General features: G+C 43.5%; 1 long non-coding RNA gene across 2 annotated transcripts in view; it reads left to right on the top strand.

Moving 5' to 3' along the window:
• LOC133645660 (uncharacterized) overlaps nt 1-10,310 on the top strand; it is a 39,762-nt gene extending 29,452 nt beyond the window's left edge. The window contains exons 3-4 of one of the 2 annotated variants that reach the window (XR_009825167.1): nt 3,159-3,283; nt 10,130-10,310. This is a non-coding gene — a long non-coding RNA (uncharacterized LOC133645660). Of the gene's footprint in view, nt 1-3,158; nt 3,284-3,927; nt 4,152-10,129 lie in introns of those variants that run through there. The other variant, XR_009825166.1, reaches the window with a different exon arrangement.
• The last annotated feature ends 841 nt before the right edge of the window (nt 10,311-11,151 follow it).

Raw genomic sequence — 11,151 nt, forward strand, 5'->3', positions numbered from 1 at the left:
TAATCGTGAAGCATGATGCAAGGTGGAATCCAACATTAGCACAACATTTGGAATTGAATCAGCCGACCCGCCGTTCAATTTATATTTGACTAAGAAATATATCCCTGCCTGACCACATGCATATGAATGGGCACATATATTTGCTCCCACATGGGTCTGGTACTTAGTTCCAATTAGGCTGAAAACACTGCTGCTGTGATGGAGGCTGCTCACACTGTCTTAGTTATCGTCTCTCTGCAGGTTCCACACAGCTAAGGCTATTTATTTTCAAATGTGTACATGTGTGTGCGTGTGTGTGTGTGTGTGTGTGTCTGTGTGTGCATTGAATTATTTGAGCAGTGAGGTAAGTAAAGGGAATAAATAAGCAGGCAGAGGTCCTGTCATGATGATGTTATTGCCATCCTGGGTTTGCCTGCAGCATTATGAGGACAGGCACACTGCCATATCCTTCACTGTCACATGCACACATGCAGGCTTGCACACACGTGCCTGAACGCCACAGCACATGTTCTAAGTCAATTTACACTGATCCATAGTGTACCTAATTAAGTCACACGCAATGTCTCTATTCCCACATCAAGGAATATGAAAATGTTGAATTATTTGTCATGGGATTAAGCCCTCATTTTCATGTGGTACACATTAACCTATTAGGCGAGTTCATCTGCATTGCTAATGCCCCCGTGCAGACAGCTGTCACTGCCCTGGAAAAAAAAAAAAAAAATCATACAATCCTTGAATGAGTGATCCCTGCACCGATTAGTGGCAGTGAACTTTGCTGAGCCCAAGTGATAAGGCTGCAAAATTCCCAAGTTGCCAATAGCTCCGAAAATTATCAGACTGTAGGCAAAAGAGAAATTGCGCCTTCTGGCTCAGGGGCTTCAATCCAGGGTTTGCCAAGATTGACATTATTTAAAGCTATGGAAATGGGCTCAGGCTATCTGGAGGATTGCTAAAATAAGAACATTTTCAGGAATATTTATGAATACGCTGACAGGAGAGGTGGAGTGAAAGTAATATATATATATATATATATATATATATATATATATATATATATATATATATATATATATATACATATATATACATATATATATATATATATATATATATATATATATATATATATATATATATATATATATATATATATACAAACCCCGTTTCCATATGAGTTGGGAAATTGTGTTAGATGTAAATATAAACGGAATACAATGATTTGCAAATCCTTTTCAACACATATTCAATTGAATGCACTACAAAGACAAGATTTTTGATGTTCAAACTCATAAACTTTTTTTTTTTTTTGGCAAATAATAAATAACTTAGAATTTCATGGCTGCAACACGTGCCAAAGTAGTTGGGAAAGGGCATGTTCACCACTGTGTTACATGGCCTTTCCTTTTAACAACACTCAGTAAACATTTGGGAACTGAGGAAACACATTTTTTAAGCTTCTCAGGTGGAATTCTTTCCCATTCTTGCTTGATGTACAGCTTAAGTTGTTCAACAGTCCGGGAGTCTCCGTTGTGGTATTTTAGGCTTCATAATGCGCCACACATTTTCAATGGGAGACAGGTCTGGACTACAGGCAGGCCAGTCTAGTACCCGCACTCTTTTACTATGAAGCCACGTTGATGTAACACGTGGCTTGGCATTGTCTTGCTGAAATAAGCAGGGGCGTCCATGGTAACGTTGCTTGGATGGCAACATATGTTGCTCCAAAACCTGTATGTACCATTCAGCATTAATGGCGCCTTCAAAGATGTGTAAGTTACCCATGTCTTGGGCACTAATACACCCCCATACCATCACAGATACTGGCTTTTCAACTTTGCGCCTATAACAATCCGAATGGTTATTTTCCTCTTTGGTCCAGAGGACACGACGTCCACAGTTTCCAAAAACAATTTGAAATGTGGACTCGTCAGACCACAGAACACTTTTCCACTTTGTATCATTCCATCTTAGATGAGCTCAGGCCCAGCGAAGCCGACGGCGTTTCTGGGTGTTGTTGATAAACGGTTTTCGCCTTGCATAGAAGAGTTTTAACTTGCACTTACAGATGTAGCGACCAACTGTAGTTACTGACAGTGGGTTTCTGAAGTGTTCCTGAGCCCATGTGGTGATATCCTTTACACACTGATGTCGCTTGTTGATTCAGTACAGCCTGAGGGATCAAAGGTCACGGGCTTAGCTGCTTACATGCAGTGATTTCTCCAGATTCTCTGAACCCTTTGATGATATTACGGACCGTAGATGGTGAAATCCCTAAATTCCTTGCAATAACTGGTTGAGAAATGTTTTTCTTAAACTGTTCAACAATTTGCTCACGCATTTGTTGACAAGGTGGTGACCCTCGCCCCATCCTTGTTTGTGAATGACTGAGCATTTCATGGAATCTACTTTTATACCCAATCATGGCACCCACCTGTTCCCAATTTGCCTGTTCACCTGTGGGATGTTCCAAATAAGTGTTTGATGACCGTTCCTCAACTTTATCAGTATTTATTGCCACCTTTCCCAACTTCTTTGTCACGTGTTGCTGGCATCAAATTCTAAAGTTATTGATTATTTGCAAAAAAAAAAAAATTGTTATCAGTTTGAACATGAAATATGTTGTCTTTGTAACATATTCAACTGAATATGGGTTGCAAATGATTTGCAAATCATTGTATTCCGTTTATATTTACATCTAACACAATTTCCCAACTCATATTGAAACAGGGTTTGTATATATATGTATATACTGTATATACAGGTATATATCAGTATTAGGGGTGTAAAAATTAATCGGTACAAAACAATAACCGATTTTAACTTTACAGATATAAATACATCGAATATTGATCAGTCATGAAGTCATGAATCGGTTGATTGTAGATCTGATACAAAATATGACCGCTCTAATCTTGCGAGACTTCTGTGATGATGTAGTACGAGAGTACCGTTTTCGTTTGCTACTGACAGCAACAGAGCACCGAAATAGTTGACAAACAATGCACCCCCAAATATTAAATCCAAAGTGTGGTAAATGTTTGGATTAAAAAAAAGAAAAGGATGGTCAGTTGGATAAAAGTACGGCCATTTGTAACGTTTGGAAAGCAGCGAAAAAGTAGCGGCAGCACGACTAATCTGAGCACCTGTTGTGACAGCATCGATACACTCAAGCTGGTGATGAGGGAGCTACGGATGCTAATGCTAGCAGACCTACCAACTGGCAAAACAAGGACACAGATTTGAAAGACTTCCAGCTCCAACTTCGCCACAACTCTGCGAGGTAATCACATCTACTACACTGTTCATTGTGCTAAATACCTAGCTGCAGAGCTGCCAAGCCTCACGCTTCGAGTGTGAGTCAGGCAATTTGACCCGTTCTCATGCCACACTTGACAATTTGTTAAGCTTATATTTCCCCATTCACTACTTTGTATTTATATATTCATAATAATACATGTGTTTCCTCGCGGCCGACTGTAGTTCGAGTAATTCATTTTTGTGCCTAAATCTAGCCAACCACAGAAGGCACCTCACAATGTAAACATATCAGAAGCAACGTAAGGCTGGTCTTTGCGTCTTTATTTTCACACACTTCAGCGCAGTTTTGTCAACTTGGCAACTTTCCCACTAAATCTACAATCTTTCCAACTCCTCTTAGTGACTTTCTTTCTCAAAAGCGACTAGCGACAAATTGATTAACTTTTTGGATGTTTGGAGACATTATGTTGTGTACCGGGCAAAGGGAAGGAGGCGACACCAAGGCAGAACTGCGGTTTACTAGGTTTATTGAAAACCTTGATGAGTGTGTGGGGTGTGTATGCTACCACAAGTGAATGAGTGCGGACAATGTGTAGAATTAACAATGTAAGTTTTACCAGGGGTTGTTGTCGGTGCGTGTTGTGTGAATCCTTTGTCAAATCCAAGGGTCGAGGCGAAGAGGTAGTCAGCAGGGAGGCAAGCAGTCGGGGGCTGGAGAGAGGCAACGATGTCCGAGTCCAAGCAGAGGTCAAGGGTCGAGGAAGGCAAGCAGAGATCCAGGTGGAGGTCGTGAGGCAGGACACAATCACAGGCAGCAGGGAAGACACTGTGGAAGACACAAGAGACATCAAACACAGGAACGAGGAAGAGCACAAAGAAGGCGAGCAAGGAACGAGGGAGTGGTGCCAGACGTGATGCTTACTGTGAAAGATAGGCTACGTTCTGGCAAAGGTCTCTTGGGTCCGCTGGCTTTTATGCCGCTCCCTCTCGTCAGGTCCAGGTGTGCAGATTCGCAATTGTCTGCAGCTTTGTCGCCCAGCGCGAGCAGAGTCGTGTCTGGGCACGCAGCCAGAGGAGAAACTGGGAGACTCAGCTGCTGGAGAAAAGCGGGTTCGAGTCCGCGCCGTGACACATTAAAGCGCATAATACTCTAATGTCCTCAACGTAAAGCGGTGCTGCTGTGAGCCTTTCCTCACAGACAGTCCTGTCTACTGAATGTCTGCTCTTAGACAGCTTGTACTGAAAACAGATTTTGTTGTACTTTTAAGTACAATGACAATGAAAACAAACCTATTGTTCATGTTAATGAGTCAGTCAATAGATTTGGTTCGTTTAGTCTTTTGATCAAATTTGATACTCTAACATTTAACGATGTAGAACAATTAAAAATACAACTAAACTAAGAATCAACAAAAGAAAAATAATTTACAGTTCTAATCATAATTTGCATTTTTTAACTCACTTCATTTTTTTCTGTCTAAGTTTATGGATTGCAAGGCCTTGAAGTCTATAGTTCTATTATCTGCTAGTTAAACAGGAACCGCCTGTTTTGAATGTGTCTGTTTTTTTTTCTTTTTTTTTTTTTTTTTTTCTTTTTATAATGTCCTGCCCAGCTTCTCAGGCAAATCATATAGTAGATGTAGATGCCCATATCGGCTGTTCAGATTTACTTTACAAAAGAGAAGTGTAGGATACTTCTCTTGTTGCCTTACTTGTATTTTGGCTTTATTAAATGTATTTATATTATTATTTGGTGCAGCCGGGCCGGAGCAGGAGGGGATAGAAAGAGAAAAAAAGGAAGACAGAGGGGGGAATTGTGGGGACAAGAGGGGGATTAGACAGAGAGACAAAAACAACAACAGCAAACACAACAACAACAACAACAACAGAGCAACATCAGCAAATACGACATGTACAAATATGATGGTAAAAGTAATAGCAAATAAGCAGTTAGCGAAAATAAAAAATAATACAGAAATGACAATGAGCATTATTACTCTAAAAATGGAGCAATATGAATACCAATAGAAATAGTGCTATTGCTAATAAACAATACCAATACTTTACCTTTATTATCAACAATACAATTGTTCAAATGCAACAATACATATACATAATGATAACTTGAGATACGAAAGAATGCAGAAAAATGGAGGGGAAGAAAGAGAAGCAACCTACATTAAACTTGTAGATTGTTATAGTAACAATAGGTTAAGCTTTGTCAGTGTGCCATGTGTTATACCCAGTTTACCCTAGGGCAGCAACGTTAATATATGTTTGATGAAACGTGATTATGTGCATGAGTGTATGTGTGCATATGTACCTGTATATGTACAGTATGTGTATATGTGTGCTTGTACAGTTAATGTATATGTACAATATGTGTATATGTGTGTTTGTACAGTGAATGTATATGTATAGAATGTGTATGTGTGTGTTTGTACAGTGAATGTATATGTACAGTATGTGTATACATTATGTGTATTTGTACAGTGAATGTATATGTACAGTATGTGTATATGTGTGTTTGTACAGTGAATGTATATGTACAGTATATGTATGTGTGTGTTTGTACAGTGAATGTATATGTACAGTATGTGTATGTGTGTGTTTGTACAGTGAGTGTATATGTACAGTATATGTATGTGTGTGTTTGTACAGTGAGTGTATATGTACAGTATGTGTATATGTATGTTTTTACAGTGAATGTATTTGTACAGTATGTGTATACAGTATGTTTGTATAATGAGCGTGCGTGTGGATGTACGAACTTTGATTGTGTAAATATGTACTGTATTTGTATATGTATGTGGGAGCGTAGGTACCTATGTATGTGTGTATGTATGTATGTGAGTATATGTGAATTTGCATGTACAATACATTTGACTCCCAGTGTGTGCGGGAGCCAGAGTACGGCCCCAGCCTCCCAGAGAGCCCACCCCACAAACAGTAGGTGTGGTGCCCAGGGAACCAGGGACCACCGCCCCCACGCAGCCAAGCCGGACAGCGACAGGAACCCCAGAGCCCGGCCCACCGCGCCGCCCACAAGGGCCAGCAGCAGGCCGCAGACAGACGCACCCGGCAGAGGACAAGGCACGAGAAAAGCAGGGGGCAGCCAGACTTTGAAAATGACGAGAGGGAATCTGGCGTGTTTGATGGAGAACTTGCCCAGCTGTTCATTTCGGACACAGAAGATGAAGACTTTAATGGATTTGTGGATGAGGATTGATAAGCCAGCGAGAGACCACACCCCACACGGACAGAAAGGCGGGACGAGACCGCCCCCGCCCCACCGGCAACCGGGCCCCCACGAGCCCTCCCCCCACCCCCGGAGAGCGCGGCGAGGCCAGCCCACGGCCACCCCTCCCAAGCCGGCCGCCACAGGACCACCCAGCACGGGGCCACGGGAACCACCCACCCCACCCGCAGGGACCCCAACGATGGAGATGGAACAACCAGCAACCGCCCCGCCGAGTCCCCCCCTGAGGTAGGGGGAAATAAATAAATAAGATAAATAAATAAATAATAATAATAATAATATTAATAAAATATATTAAAAAAATAAGAATAAATAAATAATTAAATCTATTAAAAAAAAAAAAAAAAAGAATTAAAAGAAGAACACAGACATGCTGACACACAAGGTCGCTGCCCCAACAACTGGCCGACTCGCAGCACCTTGGAATACCCTGCAGCACCAAGCTACCACAGTAGACGCAGGGACCAGACCCAGCAGGCCCCAACCAAGACGGGCACCCGGAAGGGATGGACGGTGGGACCCAGGAGCTCCAGACACGCAGTCCGGATGCAGTAGCCTGAGGCGCCGACCCCCACCCGACAGGCAGGCCCAGAACGTACCCCCAGAATGTGTCTGTTTATTGTACTAACATTATACATGATACAGTTAATTTTCTTTTCACCATGCAAAGCTTACATCTGGATCGAATGGAATCGTATTGCATCGAATCGAATCTTAATGTTTTAAAAAGTTTTGTTAGTGAATTATGTCTTAACCCATGTATCGAGATTCATATCGGATCACCATTCACCATTTAAGGTAGAGATGCACACCCCTAATATATATATATATATGTACAGTATATATATATATATATATATATATATATATATATATATATATATATATATATATATATATATATAGAGGGTTCCCCCAGCTTGAAACTTACATGTGGCGGTGGGGGAGTGTTGATGATGCGCATATATAAATGCAATTTTATCCAATTTCCTTGTTCTCTGTAACAGAACAGTGAAAAAATAAATAATATACCATAGTAAGGAAACAAATATTAAATACATAACTAATCTTTCTCTCAATGATAAAAAAAAAATGGTTCAATATGTTCATCATAATTCTTGTTCTGTGTACTTTGTGAACACTTGTAGTTTGAACAGTCTCTTAAACTGAATCATATTGGTCCTTTGTTTGATTTCTTTGGTTAATCCATTCCATAATTTAATTCCACATACTGATATGCTAAAGGTTTTAAGTGTTGTACGAGCATACAAATGTTTTCAATTAGATTTTCCTCTGATCTGTTGTGTAGGACTAGATGTTACAATCCCCCATTGCATACTTGAGACAGCTTTGCGACTCTGTGGGATGGTCAAGTGAGAGAAGGCATCCTCTGGGTTATCAAGTGGGCATCCCTAGAATGATGTTCGTTAAGAAATCGAGTTCGATGCCATTATTGAATCCTCTTATCGAACCGATTCCTTATCGAATCTCTTATCGAATCCAGATAGGTTGTTGTGTGTGCACTGAGTTTCAAAAGCCATAGATTAGGTTATATGACTTGGCCGGCACACTGTTCATATGGAGGAAAAGCGGACATGACTGAGGACAGCATGCAGACGTTAAAGGGTAAAGGTTTCAAGTGAGAGAGGACGGTAAAGGCACGCCCCCAGTGAGCATATAGTGCTGCTATGTGCGTTGTAAATAAAAAAATTGCCAACAAACACATCACCAACATGGACGAGGTGCCGCTCACTTTCGACATCCCGGTGAAGCACACTGTGGAGAAGAAGGGGACCAGCACGGTAGCGAATCGATACGCACAACGGGGCAAGAGAAGTCGGCTTTTACTGTTGTGCTAGCTTGCTATGCTAATGGGCAACGAGACTGACTTTGAAAATGACGAGAGGGAATCTGGCGTGTTTGATGGAGAACTTGCCCAGCTGTTCATTTCGGACACAGAAGATGAAGACTTTAATGGATTTGTGGATGAGGATTGATCAAAAAATAATGTGAGTACATTGATAAATACTTCAATAAAGTACAACCAAACTCAGCTTTGCTCCTGCTGCCTTTTTTAAAACAGCGCCCATGCATGCTAGCGTATGTTTTAAGATAGCGTATGTTTTAAGCTAGTGTATGTTTTAAGCTAGTGTATGTTTTAAACTAGCGTGTGTTTAACCATGCCTGCGCCAAAAATACGCTGCGCCTTATTTATGCATTAAATACAGAAATAGCACCCGTAACTGACACGGCGCCTTTTAATACGGTGCGCCCTATGGTCGCGAAAATAAGGTATAGTGGCTTTGATAACGGGAACCGGTTCTCAAAAAGGGATTCGAATCCATGGAATAGTTTCTTTTCTTATCGAACAATTGAGAGAACCGGTTTCGAACATCATCCCTAGGCACCCCGCTTCCTCAATGTTTCGCTGATAGGCCCACGGCACCTCCAGAGGGTTCAGCAGTGAGTCCCAGCATCCCAGGATCACTCCCTAGATGCCATCAACTCACTTGAAAGCCCAGGTGGAGTCCCTTCGCTTGACCCACAGCCCCTGACTCCCCTTTTCAGCGGCTTTGGAGAGGTCTTTCACTGCCTGCCAGTGGGCCTTCCCTCGCACTCCCATTTCCTTGAGGAGCCTGGATGTTGAAGTGGCCACGAACCCTCTGCAGCCTACTTCCACTGAGCGTAACCTCGCTTTCCAACCTTGTTGTTGCGCATCGGCTGCAAGCTCAGTGTACCTCAGCTTCTTGCGCTCGTAGGCCTCCTCCATTGCACTCTCCCAGGGCACCGTGAGCTCTATGATGTACACGAGCCTGAGCGAGGCTGACCACAGAATAAGATCTGGCCGCAGGTTAGTGGACGCGATCTAAACTGGGAAGCAAAGCCTCTGGCCCAGGTCTGTCAGCAGTTTCGAGTCCCGTGCCCCGCCTAGCTGTCCACTGTCTGGTCTTGTGGTAATGAGGCTGGCTTGACTTTCGCCATCCCGGACAAAAGTTGTTGCTTGCCAACGGGATGGCGGTGGAGGAATGGCATTGACACTTGTCCGTCGACTTTCCAGCACTGCTGCAAGACACTTTAACACCTGTTTGTGCCGCCAGGTGTAACGGCCTTGGGTGAGGCTGGTCTTGTAGCCCACCAGGATGTGCTTCAGTGTTGCTGGACTTGGACATAGAGGGCATGTGGGGTCTTCACCATACCACTGGCTGAGGTTTTTTGGAGAAGGCAGGACATTGTAGGCAGCGTTGATGGTAAAGCTCACCCTGAAAGCCTCCATCTCCCACAGCTCTTTCCAGGAGATCTTCCTCTTCTCCACTCCTTCCCATGCCATCCACTGCCCTTGCTTTGCCTGCACCACCAGCTTGCGTCTCTGAGATGGAGTGGCCTTGCTCCAGGCTGGTGTACTGGCCCCAAGGCCAAGACCACTCCTCCCCTGCTGTACTCGGCCCACAATGTCTTTCCACTTACACTTTTTGTTTCATGTGGCTCAGCCACTGCCTTTCCGTGTAATAATAACTGTTATCTCTCCACACAATTTTGTGTACAATTTCTTTCTCCATATCTTATGTGTGCATCTGTAGTTATTTTTCCTCACTCCTCTTTCGGAACCAGACGGCACAAGCAGACCCAAGTCCGCGTCCCTAGTGTATCTGGTAGACTGGGAGGGCTATGGACCAGAGGACCGATCATGGGTACCGGCCTCCTAACTTGCTGACCCCTCACTGTTGGAGGATTTCTACCGGGCTCACCCTAAGGCTCCCCGTAGCTCGTCAAGAGCCTCACATAAGGAGGGGGGCACTGTTACGGCGCGTGCACAGTCAGCTGCTCTTTCGTCAGCACGCGGCGCAGGGCACGCCCATACACGCTCCGCTTCTGCTGCCATGCGCCGGCACAGCTGTGCTCAATCAGCAATCGACACACCTGCTGCTGATGACACCACTCCCCATAAAAGCCAGCGTGTCCAGAGACCCAACCCTGGAACGTAGTCTCTGCTTGCAGTAAGCTTTCGTCTCTGGCTCCTCACCTTGTTTGCTCGCTCTAAGTGTCCTGCCCTTGTGCTCATTTGTCCTTGTCGCTTCCCTTGTTTCCCCAGAATTCCATCCGTCGCCTTGGAAGTGAGCTGTGTGCCTCACTTCCCTGGACCCCTCTGGATTCTGACTGTCTCCCTCGATCCTCGACCCCCACTTTGGACTCTGACCTCTTGACGCTTCTCTCAGCCCCACGGACCCCCGCTTGTATCACGGATTCTCCTACCTGCCTCGCCCTACTGGACTTGTCGCCTTCTCATTCAACACGCACTTACAACAACCACTGGTAAATATTCATTGTAACGCTTCACATATTCCTGCAAACATACACAGTAGCATACACACTCCACCGCATCATCAAGCTCAATAAAGCTGTTGAACTTTACCCCTGTTGCTGTGTCGTCTCCTTCCCCGCCAAACATAACACAGCGGAAGGAAAGTGGAGGAGGGGAAGGAAGTGTGGACAATTATGTGGATACTTCCTGAATGTTTCAAACCGCACATCGCTTGTCCATTGCTTTCTTTGAAATAATATTTAGCTAGCAAAACTGGAAAATTTTGTAAAAGAAAAAGCTGAAAACACTTTGAAAAAAAAGCAAAGTAGCA

This window comes from Entelurus aequoreus, linkage group LG03 (genome assembly GCF_033978785.1).
Source record: "Entelurus aequoreus isolate RoL-2023_Sb linkage group LG03, RoL_Eaeq_v1.1, whole genome shotgun sequence".
NCBI classification, from domain to species: domain Eukaryota; kingdom Metazoa; phylum Chordata; class Actinopteri; order Syngnathiformes; family Syngnathidae; genus Entelurus; species Entelurus aequoreus.